Consider the following 10,713-nt stretch of genomic DNA (forward strand, 5'->3'; position numbering starts at 1 on the left):
ACTGGTTTCTGTTTCATGCTTCTATTAGTGCTATGACTAGCTTTTGTGTAGTTTTAGCTACTAAGAAAAACTTCATTTAATTCCTGTCACCATGGAGCACATTAGCTTCAGACTATTCAACTATCATAACTAAATGAATTTTCAACAACTGTTGCCATTAAAGAAAAGTTATCTTCAATACTTATTCATTTTTAAGACTTCTTCCCAATCGCTTTTGAAGATAACCCTGCTGTGAATAACCACCCCTTACAATCTCCATCTAGAATATCAAAACATACTTCTTTATAGATGTCTTTACTTCAGATATGCACATTGAATGAAAATTGGCTTTTGATTGTACTTCAGAAGATTAAATGCATCATACAAATGTAAGTATTAAGCTTTAGGAAATAAACTCACAGCTAAATTCTCAGAGTTTGCAGTCAATACACTCCAATTTACAAAGATAATTCTTAATGCAAAAATATGAATTATAATAAAAATTTTAAACATTAGTCCAAAAACATGTAAAATGAAAATGTACTAAATCAAATAAAAGAAAATTAATTTTTCTGTAATAGATCATTGCAGAGGAGACAATAAAAGATGATGTAGTATAATAATTAATTTTATGTGTGAATTTGACTAGACCCAGAGATACCCAGATATTTAGTTAAATCTTATTCTGGGTGTATCTGTTATAGTGTTTCTGGAAGAGATTAGCATTTGAATCAGTAGTCTGAGTAAAGCAGATTATCCTATGTGATATGGGTGGTGCTCATTTAATCTATTGAACTCCTGAATAGAGCAAAAATATAAGTAAGGAAGAATTTACTCTCTGTCTGACTATCCTGCTTTTATATTCAGACTTGGACTGGTACTTAAATTTTGAAATGTGCTGTTTTTTTAGAAAGTTGAAAATATAGGAAGCAGATGAACAAAAACAGATCCAGAGACAGAGAAGCATTGATCAGATGCTCAAACCTCAGAGGAAAGGTAGGGGAGGGTGGGGGTAAGGGAGAGAGAGATCAACCAAAGGACTTGAATGCATGCATATAAGCCTAACCAATGGACAGACACCAGGAGGGTGAGGGCATGAACGGGGGAGGAGGGCAATGGGGAGTTAAAGATACATATGTAATACCTTAATCAATAAAAAAAAGAATATATTAACCCATTGTCTCAACTTCTGGGGACAAATTATGTTAGTGTTATTAAATTTCATTATAGTCTCCTTTTTGAGTGGATATTCTTATCTAATAAAAGAGTAATATGCAAATTGACCATCACTTCATGATAAAGATGGCACACCCACAGCCAATAAGGAGGGACACAGCCAATATGCATTGACACGACAAAGATGGCGGCAACCATAGCCACAAGATGGCAGCACCCAGTCCCCTCAGCACCACTGGGGTCCCCCAGTCCTTTAAGCCCTTGCTGTGAGCGTGAGGGGCAAGCAGCACCCCAGTCCCCCATGGCGAGCACACAGCAGGGCACTGCTTGTCCCTCGACACAGCACAGAGGGGCAAGCAGCACCCCAGCCCCCCACGGTGAGCACACAGCAGGGCACTGCTTGTCCCTCGACACAGCACAGAGGAGCAAGCAGCACCCCAGCCCCTCACGGCGAGCACACAGCAGGGCGCTGCTTGCCCCTCTTCGCAGCAGTGAGGGGCAAGCAGTCCCTCCGGCGAGCACACAGCCAGGCCCAGCTTGCCCCTCACTGTGGTGTCAAGGAGCAAGCAGGCCCCTGCAGAGAAAAGACACCAGGGCCTGTGGTGGCATAGAGCAGGCAGGTCTGCAGAGAGCAGAGAATCACGGGGAGCAGGCCTAAGCCGTGAGTAGGACATCCCCTAAGGGCTCCCAGATTGGAGAGAGTACAGGTCGGGCTGAGGGACCCCTCCTCCCTCCTGCCCCCCCGTGCACGAATTTCATGCACCGGGCCTCTAGTATTTGATAAGAACATAAGTAAATATTGTTTATAAAATATTTGACATTATAGGTACAAAGAGGCATTCCATAGAATTATTTTGCTAAAGAGATGATACATTTTTTAAAGTATTTGGAATATATGCACAAGACAGTTAATTTTGAGTCAACTTGAGTAGTTAGCTAAGGGGATGGCCAGAGAGCTGAGATTTCCGTCTTTTCCTGTCCTCAGACATTGGTGCTCTTAGTTTTTGGACTTTCAGACTCAGGATTTACACCATTAGAACCTCAATTTTCAGGCCTTTAAGCTCAGACTAAATTACAGCACCAGGCCGAAACTGGTTTGGCTCAGTGGATAGAGCGTCGGCCTGCAGACTGAGGGGTCCCGGGTTCGATTCCGGTCAAGGGCATGTACCTGGGTTGCGGGCACATCCCCAGTGGGAGATGTGCAGGAGGCGGCTGACCGATGTTTCTCTCTCATCGATGTTTCTGACTATCTCTCTCCCTTCCTCTCTGTAAAAAAATCAATAAAATATATTTAAAAATAAATAAATAAATTATAGCATCAGATTTTCTGATTCTTTAGTTTACAGTTGGATGACAGATCATGGGACTTCTCAGCTTCCATAACATGAGCCAATTCCTATAAAAATCTCCTTATGTATATCTGTATATCTTCTTTTGTTCCTGTTTCTCTGGATAATCCTGATATGTGTATGTATATAAAATGCAGTGCCTTAGTTTAATCATTGTAAGATATGATCATTGGACTTGTTTGTACATATCTTTGACTATTTCTGTTATCTGGAGAATACTTGAAACATAAACATTTATTAGATGATTTTCAAGTAGTTATGTTTTTCTTTTTTTTCAAGTTACAAAAGTACATTTATTTTACATTTTATTTACAAAGGAACTGAGTATAACTATAATGTGGAATGAAAGAAAAAGTTAAGTTAGGCATACATATTTACATAGCAAGTATAGACAAAACTTACGAAGATTCTTTAAATACTAGCATTTATCAAATCAGTTTCTAAAAAATAATTATCAACTTTAGGAAGAATTTTTAGGAGGCTCAACCTATATGATTCAAGCTATGACTATCTGAATGAAACAATTATATTTTTTAAAAATCTCCCAAGGTTCTAGAGGCCAAGTAAACCAAATCACTACAAATTTTTAAAAGATTCAAAGACTCTTAAATTAAGATGTCATAATTGCTTTAAAAATTGTTTTTAAAGAACTCAAACATACTATCATTTGCTGAGTGATACAATGTAGACTTAATTTATATTAATTTCTTAATCCATTAAAATAATTTCTATTACCTTACAGTGAAACCTTACTGTTCTCTCATGAGAAACATTAAGTCAGTTACTACTTAGCTCTTAGGAAAACCATTCCAAGTATGTATTCAGCCTTTAATAACATTAACATACATGAAAAAAATCAATATTATACCCATCATCAGTAACCAATTAACTACTGGAGCTTCCAAAACCAGAGATGGGTATTCTTAAAAGTCAAGACTTTTCAGACCTCTGCACTCCTATATTCTGGCACACAGACTTCCTTTGATTTCATTAACAGAAGATTTTAACATGTAGTGAAAGACATGCAGGCGTATCTCTGCCTCTCTCCTTGTAAGCGCAGACACATCTTACGTTGCTCGCACCTTGGTCATGACACCTTTTGTGTTTGTCAGTTCTTCCTTTAGGTCACTGTCCTTTGGACAAAGTAATGTGATGTCCAAAATTATTAGAGCTCAGCCTTGAAGTTTCTGGACTAGAAAATGGAGAAGACTCCCAAGACCTATATTTCTTTTAAAGGAATCATCTTCTTGGAATGCAAATTTCTGCGTTGGTGCCTGGGAAATTAAAGACACTGGATCCCACTGTGAACTGTGTCTTTTCCTCTTATGAATGGGTCTGCCTCCAGGTGACCGTTCAATAGCATGAAGTTTATTCTTATTCATATCCTTTATAACATCCAACATGTTTGGAACATCTTTGTTTTTCTGATTTTTTGAATGACAACTATAATTGGTCTTACTAGCACCTGGGTGCTATTTTTTTTCATTTCAGTTGCTGTATTATCTGAGTCACAAATATGATTATATTCTGGCTGCACAAGAGAATATGGAGGCTGCAGAGAAGAAAACTGAGGGGACAGAGGAGGTGGAGGAGGAGGAGCGGGAAGCACTGAACTTGAAAATAGATCTAGTTTGACACTCAGTTGAGCAGTTCCTGATGATGGCACTTGTCCCAAACCACAGGCCCATCAGTTGAGTCAAAGGAGCCAGAATTAGTACTTTTTTTCAGTTCCTGCATGTGCATAATCGTAGCAATCTGAGAACGAAGAAAAGTTAGTTTGTTTTCAAGAACAGCTATTTTTTAAATTGCAGCTTCATTTACAGGCTGAGAACTTTTCTCACTAATTTTTTCATATACTATTTCAAAATCTGAGATACCTGGATTCTTCATCATTTGCCACACACAAAATATCAGCAAAAGATGCAACTACAGATCCACAGTTACCAGAGTGTACAGGGTTCAAGAGTGGGATCAACTCAAAATCAGGCCTGCGACAAGCTTCTAAAGGAAGAATTTTCCCAATAATATGACTAATACTCCAAGCTGAACCATAACCTTTGTTTCCCCAAATGTGCAAAACCTGGTCCATGGGGACCCCGAGCTATTCCAGTATCTCTCTTAGAATATTCAATATGACAGACATTGATGAAGCAAACACAAAAGCAAATTCAAGGAAACATGATCAGTTTCTTGATACCTTCCTCCAAAGCCGAGCCTCTTGGCTAACTCGGGAACAGCAAGATGCAGTCAGTAAGGAACACAGCCTTGGATTCCTCAGTGGACTAAACCCCACGAGCGCTGGACCTGGTTCAGGAACACTCAGACCCGTGTTGGCCCATGCGCCTTGGCTTGTGGGCCACAGGCGGTAACAACGCCCCCAGCGATGTGGGTCTGGACTCCGGAGGCCTTCCTCAGCCTGGGTACCTCCACTTGTTCCCATCCTGTGTTTTTCTTTTTACTTATTTAAAAACATTAATATAATTAACTCAAACATGACATAAGCAGTTTTGATAGATTTTATCCAAATATGTTTTACTACTAGAGGCCCAGTGCACAAAAATTTGTGCACTCAGGGGGGTCCCTCAGCCCGGCCTGTGCCCTCTCACAGTCTGGGACCCCTCGGGGGATGACCACCTGCTGGCTTAGGTTCACTTCCCGGGGGATCGGGCCCAAGCTGGCAGTCAGACATCCCTCTGGCAGCCCGGGAGCCCTCAGGGAATGTCCACTTGCCAGCGGGGAGCAGGCCTAAGCTGCAGTCAGACATCCTTAGCGCTGCTGAGGAGGCAGGAGAGGCTCCCACCACCACCGCCGTACTGGCAGCCATCAGCCTGGCTTGTGGCTGAGGAGAGCTCCCCCTGTAGGAGCACATTGATCATGAGGGGGAAGCTCCTGCATTGAGCATCTGCCCCCTGGTGGTCAGTGCATGTCATGGTGACCAGTCATTCCCAGTTGTTCTGCTGTTAGGGTCAATTTGCATATTACCCTTTTATTATATAGGAGTGCCTGGCCAGCATGGGTGAGGGGCTGATGGCTGTTTGCAGGCTGGCCACAGCCCCTTCAGGGTGGGGTTCCCCGCTGGGGTGCCTGGCCAGCCTGGGGGAGGGGCTGATGGCTATTTGCAGGCTGGCCATACCCCCTTCAGGGTGGGGGATCCTGCTGGGGTGCCTGGCCAATCTGGGTGAGGGGCTGAGGGCCGTTTTCAGGCTGGCTAAGCCCCCCAGCGGGGACCCTCACCCCATGAGGGTTTGGCCAGCCTGGGTGAGGGGCTGATGGCTGTTTGCAGGTTGGCCACAACCCCCATCCACCCAAGCTCCCAGTGGAGGCTGGCTGGAAGCAGGTGTCTGGGATTTATTTGTCTTCTATAATTGAAATTTTGTTGCCATGAGCGGAGGCCCTAGCCAGCTCAGGGATGGCGGGAAGCTTGGCTTCCTCCATTGCCATGAGCGGAGGCTACAGCCAGCCAGGGCAGGTGGGATGTTTGGCTTCCTCCATCGCCAGGGCAACCAAGCCTCCTGCTTGCTCCAGCTCTGTGGCTGCCGGCCGCCATCTTGGTTGGGTTAATTTGCATATAGTCGCTCTGATTGACTGGTGGGCGTGGCTTAGGGCATAGCAAAGGTATGGTCAATTAGCATCTTTGTCTTTTATTAGTGTAGATGTTAGAACTATCATAATCGCTTAACAATCTAAAAGTATTGTTAAATAGGTCAAATTATTTTGAAATACCACAATATATTCATATTTTGAGGTTTCCTTTCAAATTTTTGATATCAGTTATATTTAAATATTTGTTTATAAATTTGAGCATGTTTTATTTTATTTTGAAATAAATAACTATACATGTAATCAGGGTTTTTCAAAGAAACAGAATTAGAATATATACATATAGTTTGTTTTAAGAAATTGTTTCATGCATTTATAGAGACTGAGAAGTCACAAAATCAGCAGTTGGCAAACTGAGGATCCAGCTGCAACCCAGCATGTGCCCTGACCTGGAATCAACTGTGACCTCCTGGTTCATAAGTTGATGATAAACCACTGAGCCATGCTGGCTGGGCATAATTATCTCTTTGAAATATAAATATCAAAGTATGCAGTAATCCAGTGTCCCAGTCTCTTTTGGAAGGTTGGAGTTGATGGTCACCAATTAGCAAATATCAATGGCCTAATCACAGAGAAAAACAAATTCATGAATAACTCTTATTAATTCCCAATAACTCCCATTAACTCACCAATGACTTCCCATTTATCAACCTTCACACTAATGTCCTCCTCCTTCAGTCATGTACAGCATACTGACGTTTCAGTAAAGTACAGACACCATACCAGTATATGATGGTGGTCCCATAAGATTTTAGTGGAGCTGGAAAACTCCTGTCACTTAGTGACATAATAGCCATTGTAACATGGTAGCAGAATGCATTATTCACATGTTAGTGGTGATGCTGATGTAAACATACTGTACTGTCAGTCATATTAAAGTATAGCACATATAATTAAACTAGAGGCCTGGTGCACGAAATTTGTGCACGGGGGAGGGGGGGGTGGTGTGTGTGTGTGTGTGTGTGTGTGTGTGTCCCTCAGCCCAGCCTGCACCTTCTCCATTCTGGGACCCCTTGAGGGATGTCCATTTAGATCGGGCCTAAACCAGCAGTCAGACATCCCTCTCACAATCAGGGACTGCTGGCTCCTAACCACTCACCTGCCTGCCTGCCTGATTGTACCTAACCGCTTCTGCCTGCCAGCCTGATTGTCCACAACTGCCCTCCCCTGCTGGCCATCTTGTGGCGGCCATCTTGTGCTGACTATCTTGTGGTGGCCATCTTGTGACGACATGGGGGCGGCCATCATTGTGATGATGTGGGGCGGCCATCTTGTGATGACGTGAGAGCATCACGTGAGGGTGTCGTGCGAGGGAACAAGGGCCACCTAGGCTTTTATTAGTATAGATATAGTACATGATACTTGATAATCATAACCAACAATGATTATGTTACTTGATTATGTATTTAGTATACTATACCTTTTTTTATTATTTTAGAGTATACTTTTTCTACATATTAAAAAGTTTCCTGTCAACCAGTGTGCTGTGTTAATCAAGCAGCAGCCTCATACATCCCCTGTTTACCACATCTCTTGATTGCATAGTTTGCTTATTTAATTTGGATAGTGCAAATTTTTGCTTTGACAAAGTAAGTAAATAAGCTAGTTTAACAGCACAGTAACTTCATTTCTTTAATATGACCTTTTCTCTTTTTTCCTTTTGATTCAAACTGGCCTCATCCAGAACCCTGACTCACCTGCCTCCTTCCCCCTTGCAAATCCATTCCCTTAATCATTAAGTCCTCAGGACAATGAAGTTCTGGTCAGCATCAAATAATCTTAGGAACAAAGCCTTGGGTCTATTGACCACACAGACAGAGTTTCAATCAAGTTAGAGAGAATATCTAGGCTTTAGTGTGTTTAAGCTCCAGACCCAGAAAAGCTGCGAAACCACACAAAGTGTTGCTATGGCTGACATCAGGACCAGATTCAATGAACAACTACACATACCACCCTAGCACAAACCTATCATTAGAGACTATGATTCTGACCACCACTCTAACTCCCTCAGTCACCATGATTATTGATTTCCCCCCTACGTAACCCATATCATGAAAGCCATTGGGGAACCAGCTCTTTGAGTATTTGCTTACCTGTGGCTCTGGGAGTGGGCCACTTCCTCAACTAATAAGCCCTTCCTTTCTTTGCTGCAAACTCCTCTTCGTGTCTTATTGGCCTTTGATTCACGCAGGCAAATGGACCCCGTTAGTCCAGTAACACTAGGCAGTCATGAGACTCACATCACTTGTTTCTTATCTCTCAAGCATTGTTGTCATTCATTGTCTGAAGTGCAATATCTTATCTCAAAGCAGAAATATGTCATAAAGATTGTATTCAATTATTAAATGAAAACAAGTGTCAAGTGGGAGCAATAATATTGAATTAGCTGGTAGTCCATTGGTTGGATTCATTCAATAGCATATTGAATAGTTTGAATAGACTCATTTCATAGCATAAGAAGAATTAATATTTGAAAATCTAAAATGTGCAGGACTTCTTTTTATTCATATAATAACACTAATGTTAAATCAATGATTGAAAAAATAGACTTCTATTCCTGCAGCTCTCTGATTGTATCAAGTTCTATCAGCTTTTATGTGTCACTCCATGACTATTTTTCAGTCTGAAATGTTTTCAATTTCTTAACTGATTGTCCCTAAGTTGAATTTTAAGATATCATTGTCAAAGGACTTTGAGATTACATATAGCTTTGTCTCACGTAATTCAAGTTGGAAATAACTAGAAAAAAAAAAGAAAATGCACACACACACACACACACACACACGCGCACGCATGAACTTTGAAACATCAAAGGACATAAAACTTAGATGACAGATCAGGAACAGAGATAGAGATAAAAGGCAGATGAGAAAAAAATCAACCCCTCAGAATTAGCCGCAGCAATTTCAGAAAGGAACTGAGCTAAAACCTGTGAGGCACTAAAGAGTTCAAGTTAAAGTGATTTTCCCTCTTTTAATAGGTAAGTTATTACAGAAAACTGTCATGGGTGGAGTTAAGATGAAATTGTACATTCAAAGAGACCAAAATTTTGACACCCCAAAATGTTCCTTTTGTGATCACGACTTTAAGCTGATTATTAAGAAACATGACTAAGAAAGACCCTTTGAACCTCCCCCTTCTTGCCCAAAAAATTCAGATAGAAGATTCTGCTTTAGGGAGAGAACCTCAGCATATTCGCTTTAGGATTTTCATCTTAACCTAATTTGAATTAAGTGTGGTAGAAGGAAAGGATCCATGTAAAAACCTGTTCCAAAGGCTTCTCCTCTCTGTCCCATTATTTTTGGGTTGTCTAACAGGACTCTGTTTGCCATGTGTTCTTTTTCTCAGCTACCAGTGAATTGCCAATTTCCCTTTTTAAATCCCAGATCTCTGTTTGTCTTCTTAGCTCCAGAATGACACAGAAGTCTCAACTACGTAATGCCTCTTTGAGTCTCATTATAGCAATCTGGAATGCAGAATCATATAATAAATATTGGACATTTTCTCCTACTAATCTGTCTCTGTTAATTTGATTATTAGCTCAGCTAATGCCTCCATAATATTTATATAGTTGAATGGGAAATGTGGAGTAAGAACTTCTCTGGTAGGCAAAGATTTGTTTAAATATGGGTTTGAATAATAGGACAAAATATTTGAATCTAAAAAAGAATTCAATGTAAAAAAGAGAAAAATATTACAAGCATCTTATAAAATTAGAATTTTAAATAGCAAGATATTTTAAATATAAATTAATTTACTGATGCTAACTAATGGATCTTATAATTAACAGATTTACTTGATATTTTGTATCATATACAATTATACTAAATTATTTTCATTAGCTTTTTAAATCTCTTTTTCTCATTAGTGTTTTAAGATCTTGATCTTGGTGTTTTTGTATATTGTGGAACCAAGAAAAGATACTGTTTTGTTTTGTTTTTTTTTCTGTGTGCATATATGTTTTAATGGCCTCACTCTAGAACATAAGCTTGTTAGTAACAGAAACAATTATTAATCATCTTGTTACTGGAGGAAATAGTTTCTTCAGCAGTGTCACAGGAAAAGAATTTCAGTGATACTCCTATAGGAGGAGTTTCAAGTGGTAGTGGCAAGGTTTATGAGAACAAAAAGTGACAGCACACTCTTGGAGAGGCAGAGGATGGGCAGGCTACAGGGCAGACCACGCCCTATGGTCCCTGCCAAGCCTCCATATATTTTCGGGGTTTGGGAAAGAGCAGGCTTTCTTTCAAACTACCCAATCTCTTTCCTGGCTCTCCCAGGCATGTTCCTGTGCCCTCCCTCTGAGAGTGTTAACTTGAGATGCAGGCAGACAGGGCAGGGTCCAGTGGAAACAAAGGCAGGTGGGGCATAGGCAGGGGCAGACATGGCAGTTTGAGCAGCCTCACCAACAGGAACCAACCAAGCAGAAATAGTAAAATGTTTCTGGACTCAAAGCAGGAGGCATGGGAAAACAAGGGAGGGCCTGTAGCAGCAAAGTGTACAAACGCATAGAAACAGAGAGAGTTCAGCATAGGAACAGAGAAAGAACACACAGAAACAGGTTGAGTTCAGGTCTGTTGCTGGGCAAGAACAATTGAGGGAATCAGTC

General features: G+C 40.9%; 1 pseudogene; it reads right to left on the minus strand.

The window, feature by feature from the left end:
* Positions 1-3,629: 3,629 nt before the first annotated feature.
* LOC102419536 lies at positions 3,630-4,647 on the minus strand (annotated as a pseudogene).
* Between the last annotated feature and the right edge of the window lie 6,066 nt (positions 4,648-10,713).

The sequence above is a fragment of the Myotis lucifugus genome, unplaced genomic scaffold (assembly GCF_000147115.1).
Source record: "Myotis lucifugus unplaced genomic scaffold, Myoluc2.0 scaffold_252, whole genome shotgun sequence".
Classification (NCBI taxonomy): Eukaryota; Metazoa; Chordata; class Mammalia; order Chiroptera; family Vespertilionidae; genus Myotis; species Myotis lucifugus.